This window comes from Lichenostomus cassidix, chromosome 5 (assembly GCF_008360975.1).
Source record: "Lichenostomus cassidix isolate B80296 chromosome 5, HeHo_3.0, whole genome shotgun sequence".
NCBI classification, from domain to species: domain Eukaryota; kingdom Metazoa; phylum Chordata; class Aves; order Passeriformes; family Meliphagidae; genus Lichenostomus; species Lichenostomus cassidix.
This window is the reverse complement of record NC_139486.1, coordinates 48,104,454-48,122,956: the sequence shown is the minus strand read 5'-3', so window position 1 is coordinate 48,122,956 and position 18,503 is coordinate 48,104,454. Positions and strand designations below refer to the sequence as shown.

The following is an 18,503-nucleotide window of genomic DNA, read 5'->3' as shown; positions in this document are numbered from 1 at the left end:
GCAGGTTCCTGCTGGACCAAGCCTTGCTCCCCAGCAAGTTAGGGAGGCTTGCTCCAAGCCTATGGTGCTGGCATGGTCAGGCCAGCAGAATATGAAGCTTTGTTAAATAAAACTCAAAACTAGAAAACAATGACAAAAACAAGAACAAAAACCCAAAACCACAAAAAAAAAAAAAACCAAGCAAGGAAAAAGCAAATGCCACTGGATAAGTGGCAGTTCTGCTGCCTGAGAATGCAGAGTGGCTGGTCTGTCCTGAACACTAATCTCTATGTCTTGTCTCTTGCTCCAGCCCCTCTCCCACACATTCCAGGCAGAGTGCACTGAAAGATGTTACTGAAGCAGCTGCTCTCCTCTGGGGAGTCAAGCATTTTGCCATGTCTCAAAGTCTCTAGCACTTACTTTCTTTACTGTGATTGTAAAGGTCGCCACATACAGTACAGCCACTTGATCTGGGATCTTTTCTTAACACATTTTTATGCTGATTTTACTATTTTAATTCTTTGTTTGGAATGTATTTTTTTCTCATTTCTTCTGTGTGTAACAGCAATTAAAAATATTAATTTACTGGGTATTTTTACTGTGCAGATACAATGTCTCCTTGCTAATCTTGTGTTTCTGTCACCGTTTCAGCATGGAATATGAGGCCCCTCTGTGGTGGGCAGCTTTGTGCCACTGTTATACTCCCCAGCATAATTGTGCTGGAGCTGCTCAGTGCCCCACAGAACCTGACTGTCACAGTCAGCCACACCATTCCTACCAGGGGAACCCTGAAAAACAACCACATGCACCCCACAGAGCACATCCAACACAAACCAACAGGGCACCTGGCTGGTGTTACACAACATCCTGGGTGCCTTGGGAGACCAATCTCTGAGCAAGCTTGCCCCTTGCTGCTCCAGCCAGTACCACATACAATGGCCATTTATCCACATTTTAGGGAGAAGGCAGCTTGCTGCACAGGGCTGCTCCAGAAAGAGTGCTCACTGCCAGGGAGTCCCAGACAAAAGGCCAAATCTCTCTCTCCCCTTGCCCCAGAAAAAGTTTCCAGGAGGAAAAAAGTAAGGTAGTCTGCACATTTTTCTCTGGCTGGGGATCTGATGCCAGATTCTTCAGCTGTTTGATGCAGTGGCACAGATATTTTGTTTCATTAATCCTGAACCAGGCCATCTGTCACCAGTGGAACAGGTTTCAAGGATTTATAGCATAGAAACACGGTGTGTGTAAGTGCTTCCAGTCAGTTAAATGGATCTGCTTGCAGGCTTAATGGAGATTGCTTCATACCCCTCTTCTGAAGTGGAATGGTTCTTGATGTGAGAATTAATCAGTGCCAGGTAGAAATACAACCAAATTTCTTTTCAAGGCAGCCTGAAGGGGTTAACAGCAGGCAAAAACGGGTGATTCTCTCGTCTTGCTTTTATATGGTCTTTTACAATTCCTTTCAAAAACTTAAGAGGCCTGCTGGGAGGAGCATCCTGTTTCCTCATACCTCCTTCCTAGCTCCAGATGGAACAAAAGTGACACAATATTGTCAGACTGAATGTGTCTGAGTGGCTGGGCACTGCTAAATTTTTATTCCATGACTGGCTCCTAGAAGATTTCAGTCTAAATTAAATGAACCAGCACCAATGTGTGTATATTTGTATTGATCTACCTGTCAGTCTGTTCAGTGGTTCAGATATTCTGTAATCCCTTACCTAGTCTTGGCCACCAGCAGTGAAGTTCGTGCACCTTCTGTGGCCTGCTGTTTCACAACGTGATTCCCTCATTTGCACAGCTCTGTTTAGTTTCTTGGTATTGTGAGGATTTAAGTATTTGAGATTTATGGCTTATTCTGTGTTTATATACGATGTAATGTAAGGAAGCCTAAAATATCATGGAGCTCCTGCTGGGCTACCTGGAGACAAGGAGGCAGAATACAAGTCTCTTCTTGAACTCGGAAGCAGGATTCTCTTCAATCTTTGGCCCCTTTTATTACCATTAAGATACATTAGCAGAAACTATTAGAAATACCACCTTTAACATGCACCTTACTGTCCAAAATCAAAGGGAAGGAAGATGGAAACAGTGGAAGTGTCCCTGCTGAGCAGAAGCCCCACTCTACCACCTGGCCTGACTGACCTTCACAGAAGCCAAGGGCAGCTGCATTTGGAGCCACAAGAAGACAAACTACCCAGCCACAACAATGCTGTTCTGCATGCCAGACCAGGCACAGCTAGTTCCGCTAATTATATCTTGTGTTTCGACTTCTGCAAACTTCCTGTCCCTGTGTCCATCTTTTTCTTAAGGAAAAGGAGTAAGTGCCACAATTAGTGCAGTCAACCCTGTGTTTTGAGTGCAAGTCTTACAAAGTTATGGATAAAAAGCTTTATAAAATTTTTAAAGCTCTATAAGGCTTTCCACGGTATAAAGGAAAAAGTTGGGTTGCAGTTTTTGTAGGAAGTGACAGTTCAAATTTAGGGAGTTCTCATTTTCACTCCCATTTCCCCTTGTTCACTTCAGCACTGTTCTGAATAATTTACTTCGGGTCTAACAGTCGTGTTCTCTGCAACCTGCCCCCTCCCAGCCTAAGGAAAATTATATTCACCCCTTCTCAGCTGCTGTGTTTCACTGAGGTGGTGCAATGCCCTATTTGTTTTTGCAAATATTAAGAAAAGGGCTAAAGCTGAAAAACATGGCAAAGCAGAAGAGTGCAACTGTCCTTCCCTAAAGAAGAGAAATAGAAGAGCACATAAGTGTATTGGGTTTGCATGGCAAGGCTTTGGTTGCAGTGGGGGACTGCAGGGGTGGCTTCTGTGAGAAGCTGCTGGAAGCTTCCCCTGTGGCCAATAGAACCAATGGGTCCAAATGCCTCTGTGTCAACACTTTTAAGAAGGGGAAAAGAACTGCAACAGCAATTGCAGCCAAAGAGAGGAGTGAGAATATGTGAGAGCAGAGGAAGGAGGGGCAAAGCCAAGGTGTAATGAACTGACCACAGCTCCCATTTACCTGCACCACTGGGGAAAGGAGGTAAAGAATTCTGGAGTAAAGTTAAGGCCAGGAAGAACGGAGGAATGGGAGAAAGATGTTTTAAGGTTTAGGTTTTTATTTTTCCTTACCCTACTCTAATTTGATTGGTAATAAATTAAATTTCCCAAGTTGAGTGTGTTTTGCCTGGGATGGTAATTGGTGAGTGATCTCCCTGACCTTACCTTACTTCATAAACCTTTTGTTAAATTTTCTCTCTCTTGTCTAGCCGTGGAGGGTAGTGATAAAATGGTTTTGGTCTGCACCAGATATCCATCTGAGGTAACCCACCCCAATACATTAAGAGGAACTGAGACAACAGAGGTTTTGTTCCTGTGGAATCATCACAGAAATAAGCTACTCCTGCACAGCTATTGAAATCAGAAGATTTACTCAGCCCTTAGATCAGTCCTTACTCCTTTCCCCTAGGAGAGCCTGTCACCAGGTAAAGACCATTGAAAATCTCTAAAAAAATGTCCCTAAAGAAAATCTTTTAAGTCCTGGTCTGAAGGGGCTCCTGGCAGTGCTTGCTTTCACACAAGGCCTGATGCACTTCAGCCTGCAGCCCCTGATTCCAGGCAGTAACTACTCCTCTAGGTAGTAACTACCCCTCTTCCAGAATTAAAACCACCAAGAATGTAAGTCCTAAAAAATAAACACAAACCTGCAGATAAGCTCAATTTAACATGAATGTCTTATGTGCTAAAGTTGGTTTTACAGTCTTATATTCTGACTTCTGCTTTCCACCTCACTCAGCTGCAAACAGCTGGCAGCAGAGAGACCCTACCCAGACACTGTGCAGGTCAAGGTAAGGAGGAGCCCCAGGAGCCCTCAGACATAGGCTTCCATTGAGAAATCTGGGTATAAATCAGCACCTCACCCATACAGTGCTTTTGCAAGCCTCATTCCTCAGCCATGTCTGCTGTAAACAGGCTGCTTTGAATAACTTTGAAGAGCTGTGTTCCTCCTGTAACAGCCCACACCTCAACACACTTTGTGTGGGAAGGCAGAAGGTAAGTGCTACCCAGCAATGAGATCTCAGAGGGGATAGAGAGCTCTTCTTGTGCCCCTTAGGCCTGTCTGCCTTCCCTGACAGCAGCACTGTCAGAATTCCTTGCGTCAGCCTGGCTGCCAACCAGAGAAGGCTCCCACTGATTTTAAGGGACAAGGAAACTGTACTCCAGCTGTGGCTTCAGGGAGGAGTGTCTCAGGGTGCATAGGAAGTGGGACACATGGTAACAACAAGAACAACAGGAATTATTAGAAAAATGGTAAAGAATTGCTTTCAGTTTTTTGGGTGGGCAGTGTTCAGTGAAGAAGTGTTGCATGTATTGTACACACAAAGGCAGATCAGTCTGAAAATAAGAGCAGGAAACCCAATGTGTGCATCCTTTCCCTCTGCTGACCCCCTGTGAGCTACTTCCACATTAGCAGAGAACCAAATGCTGGGTGTATTTGTGTGCTCAGCAGTTACCAGCAGGCTGTCCAGAAGTAATGATCTCAGACAAAAATAACCCTGAAAGATCTTTCCAAATATAGTCCCTCATTATTGGTGCTGTATCAGTTTCATTTCAAGCTGTGCCTGGCACTCACTTTCTCTTGTCCCCTTTAAGAGAACACTAATGGGGCTGTGCCACCAGGGCCTGTCTCTAAAAAGTGTTAGTAAAACCTCATCCTATGCACCTGGAAGTGTCCATGCTCACACCACCAATTTGAGCGAGCTGGAACCAAGCTCTGTGTTACAATCCAATTTAAAGCTTCACTGTGTGGGAGCTTTAATAAAAGAGGGAATAGAGGAAGAAGAGGGAGATGAAATATCTGATTTTCTTCCTTTTTGTGTCTTAGAAACTTTACTAGCTGTCACACAATGTTGGCAAAATCCTGCCATTTTACAAAGGAAGAAAACAGATGCACCCAGTGCAGTGTCTGTGCAAAAAAAGCACAAAGTTATTGTCTGAGTGCATCCGTGGACTGCTTGGAAGTGCTAAGTATGCCATGGATGCAGGGCAAGCCTGGTTAGGGACTGAGAAATGGCCATGTTTGCTTTTGACCTATGTAGGGATTTCATGAGGCCTGCTGGCCAAAATAAGCCATTTTAAGGGATGCAATACTGCCTTAAAGCAACTGAAGATAAATCTCAGTGACTTTGATGGAAATCAAAGTCAGAGTTAGGGTGTTTTCTTGGATACGAAGGTAAGTTCTTACAATGTGGCCCCTGCAGCTCCAGCACCTACAGACTGAGCAATCTCTTCCTCTGGACAAGGGCGAGAGCCACAAACTAGCCCAGAGGAGTGTGATCCACAAAGTGAGTCCCAGCAAGTGCACTTGCCCTGGAAAACAGCAGGGTGTGAACTATACTCAGACATGATATCTAGGTTTGCTCAGCCTGGAGGGAATCGCCCCCAATGAATCACAGTGGCTGCAAATCTGACCTACCACAGATGATCAGCTTGCAGCTACAAGTTGCAGAGGTCATAAGCAGGCAGGTGCTTCTTGTTGAGGTGAGCAACAACTCAGGGTTGGATGTGATGCTAAGGTTACCCTTGACCTGGGGTCACTGGTGGTGAGTGTTGCTGATGAAAGCACAGCTCAGGGCACAGCTGTTGCTGTGACTCATGCTGTGGTTCCTTTGTGGGGCCATGAGGCAGGAAGCACAGTCCTTCCTGGGATACTCCATCTTGAAGTCAAAACATTGCTGAGGACAATCACTGTGGGCTGCTTCCCATTGCACACACAAACATGCAAGACAGGGCCAGCACCATCAACACAGAGAGTCTTCTCCTGCACAAGTACTAATCTCAAAGAGCTTGGGTATGACATTTCATGGCCTGGACTTTACTTCCCATCAGGGAGAACCCAGGGAGTAGGAAGAATGAACAATACACCACATTTCTCTTGGCATCTGACCAGCATACCTATCTCAACATGCAAATAAATACAAGCCGAAAAGCAAGAAGGGAAGGAATCAGAAATCTCATTCTCTCATTAATCTGCTATGCAACTGTAAGCAAGCAATTAATTTCTGTTTCTTGGTCTGTAACTAAGGTGTCAGACTTTTGCTCCACAGGGATATATTGATGCCTTCTCACACTAATGCCATTAAATTGTAAAGTGCTTTCAGATATTTGGCTCCCAAAACACTTTAGAAACGCATGATTAAATTACACCCAATTAAAAAGCAAAGCAGGTGATCTTGTAGAGGAAGGGATATTGCTCTGCTGGTGTTGCTCTGAGGCATTAATAGTCTATAGAATGCTAGGGGGAAATCAAGGGGAGCTGAGTGTACAGTTTAATTTCCAGTGTCCACTGCAAATCTTCCGTTTTATGGAAGATTTTCATGTTTTTAAACACATTTCTTGAAGCATTTAATACTGCTTTTTGCATTGACATGGGATCGCATCAGGTAAATCCCCTGGATTCTAAAGGTAGCACTGTATGGCAAAATTCTTTCATGAGACCTCATTCTCAGAAAAGAGCTTATCTCCTCATTCTCCTTCAGAGTGTTTCCACCACCTCTAAGATTTATGCAAATAAACCTTGTGACTTGCCACTTATAATGAAGAATGGGAAATCAGTTCACCTCTATGTCTTGCTTGTCCTGCCTGAAGATAGGTAAGCTATTATCAAAGGAATGTTCCAGGAATGTAGGGCAAGGCACAGCCAACCTAACTTTCCTCCATTTACTACTCTTCTTGCCTACACAGAGAAGTTACAGAAGTAATTTCAGACTCTGTAAAATCCAGGCCTAGAGCACTTCCACACAAGAACACAGCTACATCCACATAACTGGAAGTGCTTTTTCTCAGCTGCACACATAGCAAAAGTAACATACCTATGGTCTAACTGATCAGGAAAGGCTGATTGGTAAATACAAATACGTAATTTGACACCTCATTAACTCCTTTTAGTGTACCACTCATTCTGTCAATTTAATGTGTTGCCCATTACTCTTAATGGGATTAGAAGATTCATAGCAGCACGTAGATAGGCTTCTGAAGAAATATATGCCTAATCTAGTAATATGTATTAATATGTAACTTCTTTTATATTACTATACTCTTTATTATACCAGGCATAAGCCAAGCCAAAAAATTTGTCTTTGATCTCACCATTTAGAGTCACTGCATTCTGCAGTTCCCCAAACTGGGCAGAGGGATCATTTAGCATTTGACCTGATGAGCCGGGCCATGTTCAGTTATGTTTGGGAGCACTGCTGATTAGACATCCATGTTATGATTAGGCATGTGTAGGGAGCAACTGAACAAAGGAAAAGGCATTTACCTGACAGGATGACCTCTAAATGTTTCATCTAATGTGGTTTCAGGGCCTTCTGGTCCAGAAAGACTGTCACACAGTCTCCTACGTGTCACAGATTTCTTTGCTTTTCATTTAGGGAACAAATCCCAGTCAGACTGAAAATGTGCTACGAGACAAATGACTCGTAACACCAATCTTCTGTTCTGTCAAGACGTGATAATATCACCCTCCCTGCACACGGATGTCCTGAATTTTAATTTAAACAGCATCTGTGTAAACTGCTATGTAATGGGCTAAATACACATGTAGTAAAAGGAAGCCTGGTCCTGAAAGATTGCCAACAAATGGAAGGGATAGGACAGGAGGTATTCTCGTACCTAATCCCCAGGTGGGCACGTGAGGTGCAAAGCAGGTTAGTGACATACCCAAGGCCACACAGGGAGCCTGAGCTTAACCCTGAGTCTTGTGCTTACCTCTGTGTTTGGAGAGGTTCTGTTGCTCCTGTGATTCCAGAGGGTCAGTGTCCCCACTGCCATTGCAGACAATGACTCAGAAGAAGTACTTCCTCCCTGGGAGCAGGCCTGTGACAATGTATTTATTGCTGTTGACCTACTCTGTGCCTGTGAACCACATGTCAGTACTGACATCACATTGCAGGACACCATAAGAAGTCTCCTAGCTGTCTTCTGCATCTGAGCTGTGGTTAAGGGTCACAGTGTTGGGGACTTCTTCAACCAACTGCAGATTATTGGGTGTTCAGGGAAAGCTAAGAACTAATGAGCCCATTTAAGTATTAGTTTATTTTGTTTGGCTCCCTCTCTCTGTTCTTTTCTGGGTCAAAAATGTTTCACTTCCAAAGTCACTATATATCCAGGAAAGTACTTATTTCCTTAATTTCTTCTACCATGAGCAACCCAAAGGCCAATTTGTCCTGTGTAATTACCTTCTGATGAAAAAATAAGGCTGTTAGTTTTGAAAAGCATTCTCTGAAAGGATGACAAGTGCAAAATACACTGCACAGATCTGTAACCCCAGCAGATTATTACAGTAACAGGAGTCTCTCTGAGAAGCCAAGCCAGCCTGCCTCCACTTGGCTGGCACAGAGCCACTGGCAATGGAAATGATATCACCAGACTGCTGAGGGGACAGACACTGTTGTGTCAGTGCTGTTATGGGGATTTGCCTGTTCAAATAATGGCATGAAAAATGAGGTAGGATTGGGAGTGTCTGGAGCAATAATTGCATCACCCTTTCCCTCCACATTGGACAGCATAGACAAAGCCCCAGCAGTGCCATCCTTTTTCCTTGGCTCCAAGCCATGCTGCTTCCAGGCTTGGCTCAGCTAACACGAAGGAGAGAGTTGGGAAACACAATGACAAGAAGTAGGAAAGTCCTTTTTGACAAGAGAGTCTTTCTCCTCTTGAGTGGAAACATTTTGGATTGTTCCTGTGGCCTTTTTTGGATAAAGGGTTGTATCATTGGAAGTATTTGGATTTTTAAAGTAAAATCCCCAACCTTCCTAAACCTAGTATTGATGCAGAAATTGTGTGTAATTTCCATCAGCAGAAGAATACCTCCTGTCAGTACCCCAAGGTGATGGAGGTGCTTGAGTTTTGTCTACACTGTACCTGCAGCTTGCATGTTAATGTTGTAAAAGATGTCCCTGCAACTCTTCTTGAAGATAATCTGATACAGGTCAGAAACGAATCACTTGGTGCTGTGGATCAAGATTTGGAATGGTTCTTGTTCTCCCTCTTTTTGCCACACCACTGGTGGTGGTGGGGAGTGCTGCCCAAGACAACTACTGCAACTACAAAATTCTGCTTCCTGGCTTGGGCAGCAACAGAAACAAACCCCATCTGTGAGCACAACAGGGATATCTGGGGCTACAGGAGCTACTTGTCTGTAATAAGCCTAATAGGCAAACGTTTCAAGGACACCAATCCTGGAGATTTTTTCAATCTGCACAGGCAATGGCAGGCTTTGTTCCCAGAAAAGTGCACACAGCTGGCATGGCCTGGGAGATTCCACATAGCCTTATGGTGCCCTTCATTAGTTTGATCATCTTGAAAGCTGAGGGAAAACATCTGGTGTGATACAGACCAACTTGTACAATTTAAACTGAGAGGTACCTTCGTACAGTGGAGCTCATTCTGCAAGGTCCTGTGGAGCCTGAGCTCATGTAGTCGTCTAGGCTTGAAGAAAAAAAAAAAAAAAAGAAGAAAGCACATAAATTGCTGTTAGCATCTACAGAAATGAGCTCAACATCCATGTCAATATAAATTGTACCTTAGACAGGACAGGGTTGGGACCTCAAGCACTCTCTTTACAAACCTAGGTCACTCAAGGTTTAATCAAGAATAATTTTTCTTCACCTAACATGAACTGTAATTGCATGCTTGAAAAATTCTGCTTCTCACAGTGACTCACAGAGCCTCCCCAGTGTTGTATGGTTTGTTGAGCACTGATGCCACCCCTGTGAAGGGCTGGGTTGTGCAACTGACAAACTTGTGTGCACAGAAGTCCCTCTACCACCACAGGGAGGCCTATAAAAAGGCTTGCCATAAAAACAGTGAGCAGTTGCGCAGGACTTTGTGAACCTGAAGCTCTGCATGAATTTTCTCCAATAGTCAACTTTTAAACCGAAGTGACAGCTTGTGATAAAGCCAAAGGATGACTTCAGGCTCCAAATCCCTGCAGCTGTATTTCACCAGATACCCAGGAAAGCACTAATTAATTGTAGGATCTCTGCTATGACACAACACAACACAGAATCTCACAGAAAAGATGCACAAACACATGGTGCTGCCGCAGCACAAACCACCATGTGGCTCTTCAGCCTCACAGTCAGATCAAACCTGGGCGGGTAAGAATAAGAGGATAACAGACAGAGAGAAAAATGAAAACATTAAGAGAGTGAGAGATTGCACAGAAAAGTACAACCATTCTTCAGTCACATCAGAGACTGGAAGAAGAAACCTTCAGACTGCTTCAGCAGAAGGCAGTAGTGTAAGGGCTGCAGTGTTGCCAGCTCTTCTCTTAACAGCTGTGCAACCACAGGGGAAACATCAATGCAATTAACTGCTTACTGATGAGCACCTATTCAGGAGTTTCAAGTGAGGTGAATGGAACAGGAATATTTAATGTAAAAAATGTACCAAAAAAAGTGTCGTTTACATGGAATACATGAATGAGAACAAAGGAAAGGAAAAGGCAGCTTTAATGTCTCATTTGATGATTTTACTGCCCAAATTCTGCCACAAGCAGTTTTGTATAATGTCTGTTTCTTATAGGACTTCTCATACTCTTCAGCACAGTACTGCATGTTGCCATGCCATACCAGAGAAGTTTGTCTGGAGCCTACAGTCTCTCTGGGATTTTTTGGTGTTTCTTTATTTGAAGATATAGTAAAGCCATGCTGCATGGATGGGTTGTGTAATTCCAAAATGGAGACTGAACAAAGCAATGGCCATTTTTCATATTGGCCACCTGGATGTTGCCTTCTGAAATTTCCTCAGTCAAACCTGAATGTCCTTCTGCTCTATAGGAATAAGTGCTGTATAACATGACTCATGAATCATCTTCTCCTGCTGGCCTTACTGCTACTGAGGACAGTCAGCACCATGCTTTGTCACCTGGGAGTATCTTAGACAAAAAGCCTGCATTTTCTAATTAATAACTAAGCAAACAAGTTCTAAACAATAAAGATTTAAATGCGTTGCTACATCAATTAGTAAGCTATCTGGGAATTTCATGGCAGGTCATTCTCATGCATATCTTCATTCTCAAGACATAATTAGCACACTTGAAGCATGACCTCTCCAAATATTACTTCAGCTTTAGGTACCAGAATGCTGACTGCTCATCCCATTCACACTGAGGGCCTGAAAGGATTATAATGCTGTCTCAGTAACACCACACATTTACAGCAAATGGCTGTTTCAAACATGATGGTTTGTTTACTGTAGCATCAACTGTCCTTATCCATACTCACTTCTGAATCCATGTCAGGAATCAGAGAATCTTCCAACAGTGACCTCGGTAATCACGTGTGAGGTGTGATGTGAGAAGTCATACAGTGGAAGAAAACAGCTATTACACCATTAGACCTGACACACTCATTCAAGGGACAGCTTTGCAAGAAGGATGGCAGAATTTTTTAAATTTGGCTCAAGGATTGCCACAGCTCTGTACTGCTCTCCATCTCCTCTCAGAACCTCTGAAAACTGAACAAAAGCCAGCAGACCTGTGATGATAAATGCTTTTTTGCGCAAGATGAATTTGATAAAACTTTATGAAATGTGGTAAATTAAAATTAAAAGAGAGTAACAGCTGATAGGTGGGAGTTCCAGCTAGACAGATATTACAGGTCTTACCTGAAGGTGGCATTGCTAGAAGTCCCTCCTATAACAATACTGCTCCCATACCAGCTTCGTTCATGGCTTGGGCTCAGAAGTAGTGTTTGTCTCTCCTTGCAAGCTTCCCACACTGTAAGTTGTACTAGAGATAGGGATCTTGGTGCATTTTGTCCATTTTTTGGTGTTTCTCAGCTCATGTCTCTAATGTGTATCCTGACAGCACATCTCCCTGGTCTGGTTCATGCCAGGCTAAGCCAAGCCTGGAGTTGAAAAATCCACCACCATCAGCAGTCCTGAGGACTCTGTGACAGCTGGAGAGTCCACAGCTTGCAGGTGTGAGTACAGAGTTGTTCCCATTTCAAGATGCCGAACCTGCAGGGTTTTGGGGTAAAAAGAGCCTTAATGAACACAGAGAAAATTCTGTCCAGCAAAGCAATCCAGTTCCTAAACATGGCACATAATAGACACCCTGTTTCAAGGTTGGCCATTTAAGAAAAAACCTCACTCCATCTGGCACAGAATCATCTGGGAATCTGCTGTGAGTACTGCCCACCACTCGTTTTCCTTGTGTGTTTGGGAGAGATGTTTAGCATTAAAGGTTTTCTTCTGTCTCTTTCTAGCTGGCTGGTGAGTTCTGCAGTACATTTCCTATAACCTGTTTTCTAAGACTTTGAGTCCCTTTTGTCTCTTCTTGTTTAATAAATCCCTCTTACAGTCCTGTGGAAAGTAGTCAGGTGCTATCTGAACTGGGATTACGGAATGTTCTTACTGATTTGCAAGATCCTATTAACGTTCTTCAGGTTTGCCAAAGATTTGCCAAAGATTACAGTATCCCTAATTAATAGTCATTTTTAAAAATACAAATCTTGCTTTTTGCTCTTTAGCCCACCTTGCAGCAGCCTCCATAATACACGAAAAGAGCAAAAGATGGACGGCTAAAAAAAGCTGTATGTTTTTAATCAAACGAATCCGGAGTCGTGTACACACATACAAGTCCTGCTCTGAAATTCTCAGCTAAAATGTAACAACCTTCCCCCTGGAACCAAAAAAGTCAGCCAGTGCAGAATGACATAACAAACTTGATGCTAATGGCTTTTATACAGGACTCTCATATGAACACAGGGGTCATAAGGAACATGGTGCATATGGACAGAAGGTATTCTCCTCTCCTAAGCCTAATGTGGGATAATGCAAGTCTTCAAATGGCAGAAGAGTCATAGCTCCAGGCTTTAAAATGTTTTTTTGTTGTCTTCTGATGTAAAGAAGCCTGAATGCTTTCCCATCTGAGTAACTATTTAACCTCAAGGCTTTCATCTAGAACACAGAATTCTCCCTTTTTTTTTAGCTATATTGGCTTCCACACTTGGCCAGGTTTTTTTTTTTCTGTATTATGTGGAGCTGCTGAGGCCCACTTAAGTATCTATTACGGGATTCCATCAATAGTTTAGGCTATTTATTGATGGCATTTGACAGTCTTTTGTTTGTAAAATGCTTTAGTCATATAGAGAAAGAATTCTCTGTAACTGGCACAAAATAAAGTCTGCCCATTTCAGCATTTCTGAGGCTACTTAATCCTTTGGAGTTTGTCTGTGATATTGATCAGTTCAGAACTAAGCACAGATTCTCAACTACTAAAAATACAGTATTAAAATAAAAGAACGTAAACAACTTTCATGAATCCCACAAGAGTTTTCTCTTCTTTTAAAAGGTTGATGGGGGACTGATGAGCATAGTAACATGTATGACAAATTATATTCTCTGTCACACATTAGGGCCTTTGGCAACCTGTATGTGAACCTTAAGTACTACCTCAGAACACCTTCATCACATTGATCTCTGCTGTTTGCAGATACTCAATTGCCCCCAGCTGGGAATCTCTGTGTCCTTGTTTTAATAGTTACACTTCTAAGGTAAATAATACCATACTTTCTGGCACTTATACTATGATTACATTTATAGCCAACAGTGTTAAAACAGTATTAAGTCCTTCCCTAACCTTTAGTTGGGCTGTTAATACAATGGAGTGCATTACATTGAGCTCACATTCCCTCAGACTTCATTTATCAATACATTGATCTGGACATTGCATATGTATTTAAGAAAACTAGATATTAAACAGTGGAAGAAACATACTGATGGGAGCCTTTGCAATGAGAGATCTAGGGAATTCTGGGGAGTCCAGGGTCTGCACAGTCCAGAGCTATCACACGGAATTCCTTCTGCATCCTCCAGAAAATCATCCACTTGGAATCTGGTACCTAAAGACACATGTGCTGTAAGTACACAACTCTCTCTAATTCCTCATCAATGTATTCCCAAGGGATCGCTAATTTAATTTTCTTATTGCTTTTGGACTGAGATAAACCAAGAAGATGAAAAGGAGAGAGACAGAAAGAAATAAAATCCAAGAGATGCTACAGTTGCTCATCACCCACTGAGGCCCACCCTGTCCCTGAGCAGTGAAAGGCAGCCCCAGCTAATTCTCCTGAGTTTATACCCTAAGCATGACAGTCTATGGTATAAAAATATCCCTTTGGCCAGATTGGGCCAGCTGGCCTGGCCATGCTCCCTCCCAGTTTCTTGTGCACCTGCTCACTGCAGAGCATGGGAAACTGAAAAGTCCTTTAATAAGAGAAAGCACTACTTAGCAACAGCTAAATCATCAGTGTGCTTTCAACAGTATTCTACAAAATCCAAAGCACAACATTATACTAGCTACTAAGAAGAAAATTAACTCTATCCCAGCTGGAACCAGGACAACAGTGTAAGTGATTGCAATTTAATTAATATGAAATTCCAAAATTTTGAATGAGACAGAGGAAAGAATCCAAGAAAGAACCAAAATATTAACAGAAAAAGAAGAGCAATAGTCTCGTTAGTCAGATGCTACTGCTGATAGGAACACTCCCATGTGTTACACAAGCTGTGCTAAGCATGGATCATACGGTAGCTATCTGATGGATACAACAAAATTTGTCACTTGTTCAAGTCAATTCTGGTCTAAGTCAGGAAAAAGAGGTCAAAATTAGGCAGCCAAATCCATATGTGTGACATTCAGAGGTGCTGAATGTTCTGGCCTCTCACTGTTGCTTGTGGGTAACAAGCCACCCAAGCAACTTCTATGAGACACCTCTCTCAAAGGCTTTACACAGAAGAAAATCAAATTAGCAAAGACCAATCACAATTAATTGACTCCAAATTGTGTGCATGTGTTATTTTTGTGTGTATAAAGAAATATACGTATGTATAGCAGGAAGTCTAGGAGGGTAACTTGTACATTTAGATTTATTCATGATCACACTTTTCTAAAGACTTTTTTGCCACTTACTTCCCTTGGTCACATAAAATGTTTAAACATTTCATTGCACTTATTCTGAAAATGAGCTCTCTCTGCAGTGCATGACAGAGCAGCTCAGAAATATCTTCTCCAATCCACAGGGAGTTCAGACAGAAATGCAAGGCTTTAGATGAAAAGTGATAAATATTACTACAAGCTGGTGATTTTCTTTCAAAATGTTTCAATAGCCCAGACTTGCTGTTTGCCTTGTGTATTCTTTGATGCACTCTGGTCTCGAGAAATGGGGACTACAAAACCACTTTCATTGGGGATCATATATAGCAACAACAGGTATCACCAAATGGTTTGTGTAGGGACTTTTAAAGCTGAACTAGTCCAACCCCCTGGAATAAGCAGGGACAGCTTCAACTAGATCAGGTACCTGAACTGTAACTACCAGAAGATAGCTCAGCAGTGTTTTCTAAACAAATTAGGTTCTCACAGAATGGTTTTAGTCTGAAGGAATCTTAAAGATCATCTCCTTCCAATCCTCTCCCATGGGCAGGGACACCTCCCACTAGACGAGGTTGCTCACAGCCTCAACCAACCTGGTCTGAAACACTTACAGGGATGGGGCATCCACAAATTCTCTGGACAACCTACGCCAGTGCCTCACTACCCTCACAGTATGGAATATCTTCCTAATGTTAATCTAAACCTACCCTTGAAGCCATTCCACCTTTTCCTATTGCTACATCCCTCTCCAGACACAGTGATTTTTCAGATTCAGCATAATGGCTCCACTGTCTCTTCTCATCAAGGTTTTGATTGTGAGTAATGCAGTCACTGGCTTTCTCCATCACCATGTTCTCTTCCTCTGTCTCGTCCATGCTCTTCTTGATGTGACTTTGGGCCTTGACTTTGCCTTGGAAGGGACCTCGATGCTTGCAGTGTGCTTGGTCTTCACAGTGATGCTACACGCAGCAAAAAGCTTGAGGACAGATTCTTCAATATCTGGAGAATCTGGAAAGAACAGAGGACATTTGAAGGCTGCAGCTGCAAATATACCTTGACATCTTTCCTGTGTCTGCAAGTTCCCAGAAAATGTGGCAGAAAACTGGGCCCCTTATACAATCCTTCTTTTTTTACTATCAGAATTTGGTCTTTTGTGAAAGTCTTTAGGGACACTCAAAATCTTGTCTTGCGTTTTGATTGATCGAGGTTTGATTCAGCTAACTTACTTCTGTTTCTTATACAGTGAGTCACTTGCCCTCCTTTAGTTGCTCACCTCAGCAGAAAAAGAGGGAGCTCTGGGAAATAGCAAGTTCCAAGGCCCTTCATTTCCCCAGTACCTGGTGATTTGATTCCAGGCAGTTTCTCAGTTTTGTAAAGCATCAGAGGGAGCCCTTTTTGCTGCTCTTCCTTAAAGTCCCAGGGGGACATATACCTAAGATCATGATAAAGATACTAGAATCAAAATTAGGTACTGCTAGTAAAGAAAATGTTCTCTCATTTGTTACAGAGTAATATAGGAATATGATGTCTTGCACATGATAATAAAACCCAAAATAAAACCAACAGGTTCCCAGTACCTGAAGGGAGCCTACAAGAGAGATGGGGAGAGATTATTTACTAGGGAATGTAGTGTCAGGACAAGAAAGAAAGGCTTCAAACTGAAAAGAAGTAGGTTTAGATTAAATATGAGGAAGAAATTCTTCACTGTGAGGGTGATGGGGCACTGGAACAGGTTGCCCTGAGAAGTGGACACCCCATCCCTGGCAGTGTGCCTGGCCACAAAAAGGATGGGACTCTGGGCAACCTGATCTAGTGAAAGGCTGGTACGAGATGATTTTAAAGGTCCCTTCCAACCTGAGCTGTTCTGTGATTCTGAACATATTTGGTTTTTTATCTTCCTTTTATTTTTGTCACACAACGTGTAGTTTTAGAAATCACAGTTCTCTGCTGACGTTCAGGAAAATCAACTCTCCCTATGCCAAAGCTTTGCTGTGCATGTATTTTTACTGCAGCACAGGCCTGATAAATATACAGTGTGGCAGACACAGCAGCCGCACTCCTGTTTGTCCCGCCGCCTGGGCAGCGGTCTCATCCCCGCTGCCCTTGATCCAGCCGGCAGGAAGAGGCTTTTTGCCACGCCAAAAGCCCATCTGGCGCCATCTGCCTGCCATGAGTTGAGCGATACGTAGAGTTTTCTGCTTCTATTCACCATTTCAGAAAAGGTGTTTTGCTTGTTGCTCATGACAACAACGTTTGAAGCAAAGGCTCAGGCCAAAATTCCTGATCACTGACTTAGCGACTTAAAATCAATCAGTACGACTGATTTTCTCCCCTCGGGAAACAAAGAAGCAGAAAGAAGAGGTTATGCTTGTGCACACAGATAAGCCTGTAAAATGCCACTGGCCCAGGTGGGGAGACCTGGTGAAGCACTGATTGTGCAGGTGTTCGTGTACACCTGGTAAAGAACAGGCAGGACACGGGGTGGCTACATCCACTGGCAACTCTGCCCCCCTGCTCCTTTCCCAGACTGTCACTGATGAGTTTGTGGATGGTTCCCTGCTTCACTATCCAAATCCTTTTCAAGCCCATCACCTGACAAAAAGATTGAGGCAGGAAACAACACACACTGCAACAAACATCATTTCCAACCGTGTGCGTGAATCCTCTGATCAGAGTTTCCTGCCCTAAGATGTCTAAGCTGTCGGGATTTCTGGCTCCTACTCTGTGATCCATGGACAAAATTAATTCAGTATTATGTGGATCTGTACATCTGCCTCGATGAGCCACATGGTATGTACTGAAGGGTGCACATTTGCATGCAGAGGATACATTCACTGATTACTCTGAAAATCAGAGACCAGGAGAGGGAGAACGGTGGGTGGTGAGAAGCCAACCTTGTAGGAAAGAGTGCGAGCCTACAGGCTGAGAAAATGGGTTAGCAAATGTGAAGGCATCTTCACAGGAGACTGCAAAGGAAAATTTTGACAAAGCCAAGATCCAAAGCCAAAACTTAGTAAGACTGAAACAGTAGGAGTCAGGGAAAGATATGATCTGTTCTTGTCTGATCAGTCCATCTGTCTGTCCTTAGTTAGAAGCCCTTTATTTACACCAGGCCAAGTCCCATTAGGGTTTTGCAGCCTTTCATCACACTGATGATCCCATGGGCATCTTACCTATTTTCCTTCTTGAGGCATATTCCTTCCACCTTCACATCATTCAGGAAAACACAGCTTGTCAGGATCCCGAATTAAGAGTATGAACATCACACTCTTCATGGTTGCAAATGTCACAGAATCAGAGAATAGCTCAAGCTGGAAGGGACCTATAAGGATCATCAAATTCAATTCTCTGCTCCTTGCAGGACTACCCAAAGCTAAAGCATATGACTAAACATCAACCAGACACCCCTTAAACTCTGACAAGTTTGGTACTGTGTCTCTGGAAAAAATCCCAGTGGAAGCATATGAACAGAAAAACTGTTCAGAATTGTCAGCTGAACACTTCAAACACCAAGGAGGTGTTTAACAGCAGGGAGATCTCCTGACAAAATGGACAGATCACAGGAGGAAAGTGGTTTAGTAAATTGGAAGAAA

General features: G+C 43.0%; 1 protein-coding gene and 1 long non-coding RNA gene across 2 annotated transcripts in view; one reads left to right on the top strand and one right to left on the bottom strand.

Moving 5' to 3' along the window:
* The window catches only part of TMEM86A (transmembrane protein 86A), a 30,144-nt gene extending 27,000 nt beyond the window's left edge, over positions 1-3,144 (top strand). Inside the window, exon 6 of the mRNA XM_085062927.1 lies at positions 2,047-3,144. The gene's annotated coding sequence lies outside the window, so the exon portion shown is untranslated. The remainder of the gene's footprint in view (positions 1-2,046) is intronic.
* The window catches only part of LOC146436567 (uncharacterized), a 42,106-nt gene that overhangs the window by 10,666 nt on the left and 12,937 nt on the right, over positions 1-18,503 (bottom strand). The window contains exons 3-7 of the long non-coding RNA XR_014852705.1: positions 16,248-16,342; positions 15,618-15,918; positions 11,637-11,990; positions 9,393-9,455; positions 7,734-7,880 (exon numbers count right to left, since the gene is read on the bottom strand). This is a non-coding gene — a long non-coding RNA (uncharacterized LOC146436567). The remainder of the gene's footprint in view (positions 1-7,733; positions 7,881-9,392; positions 9,456-11,636; positions 11,991-15,617; positions 15,919-16,247; positions 16,343-18,503) is intronic.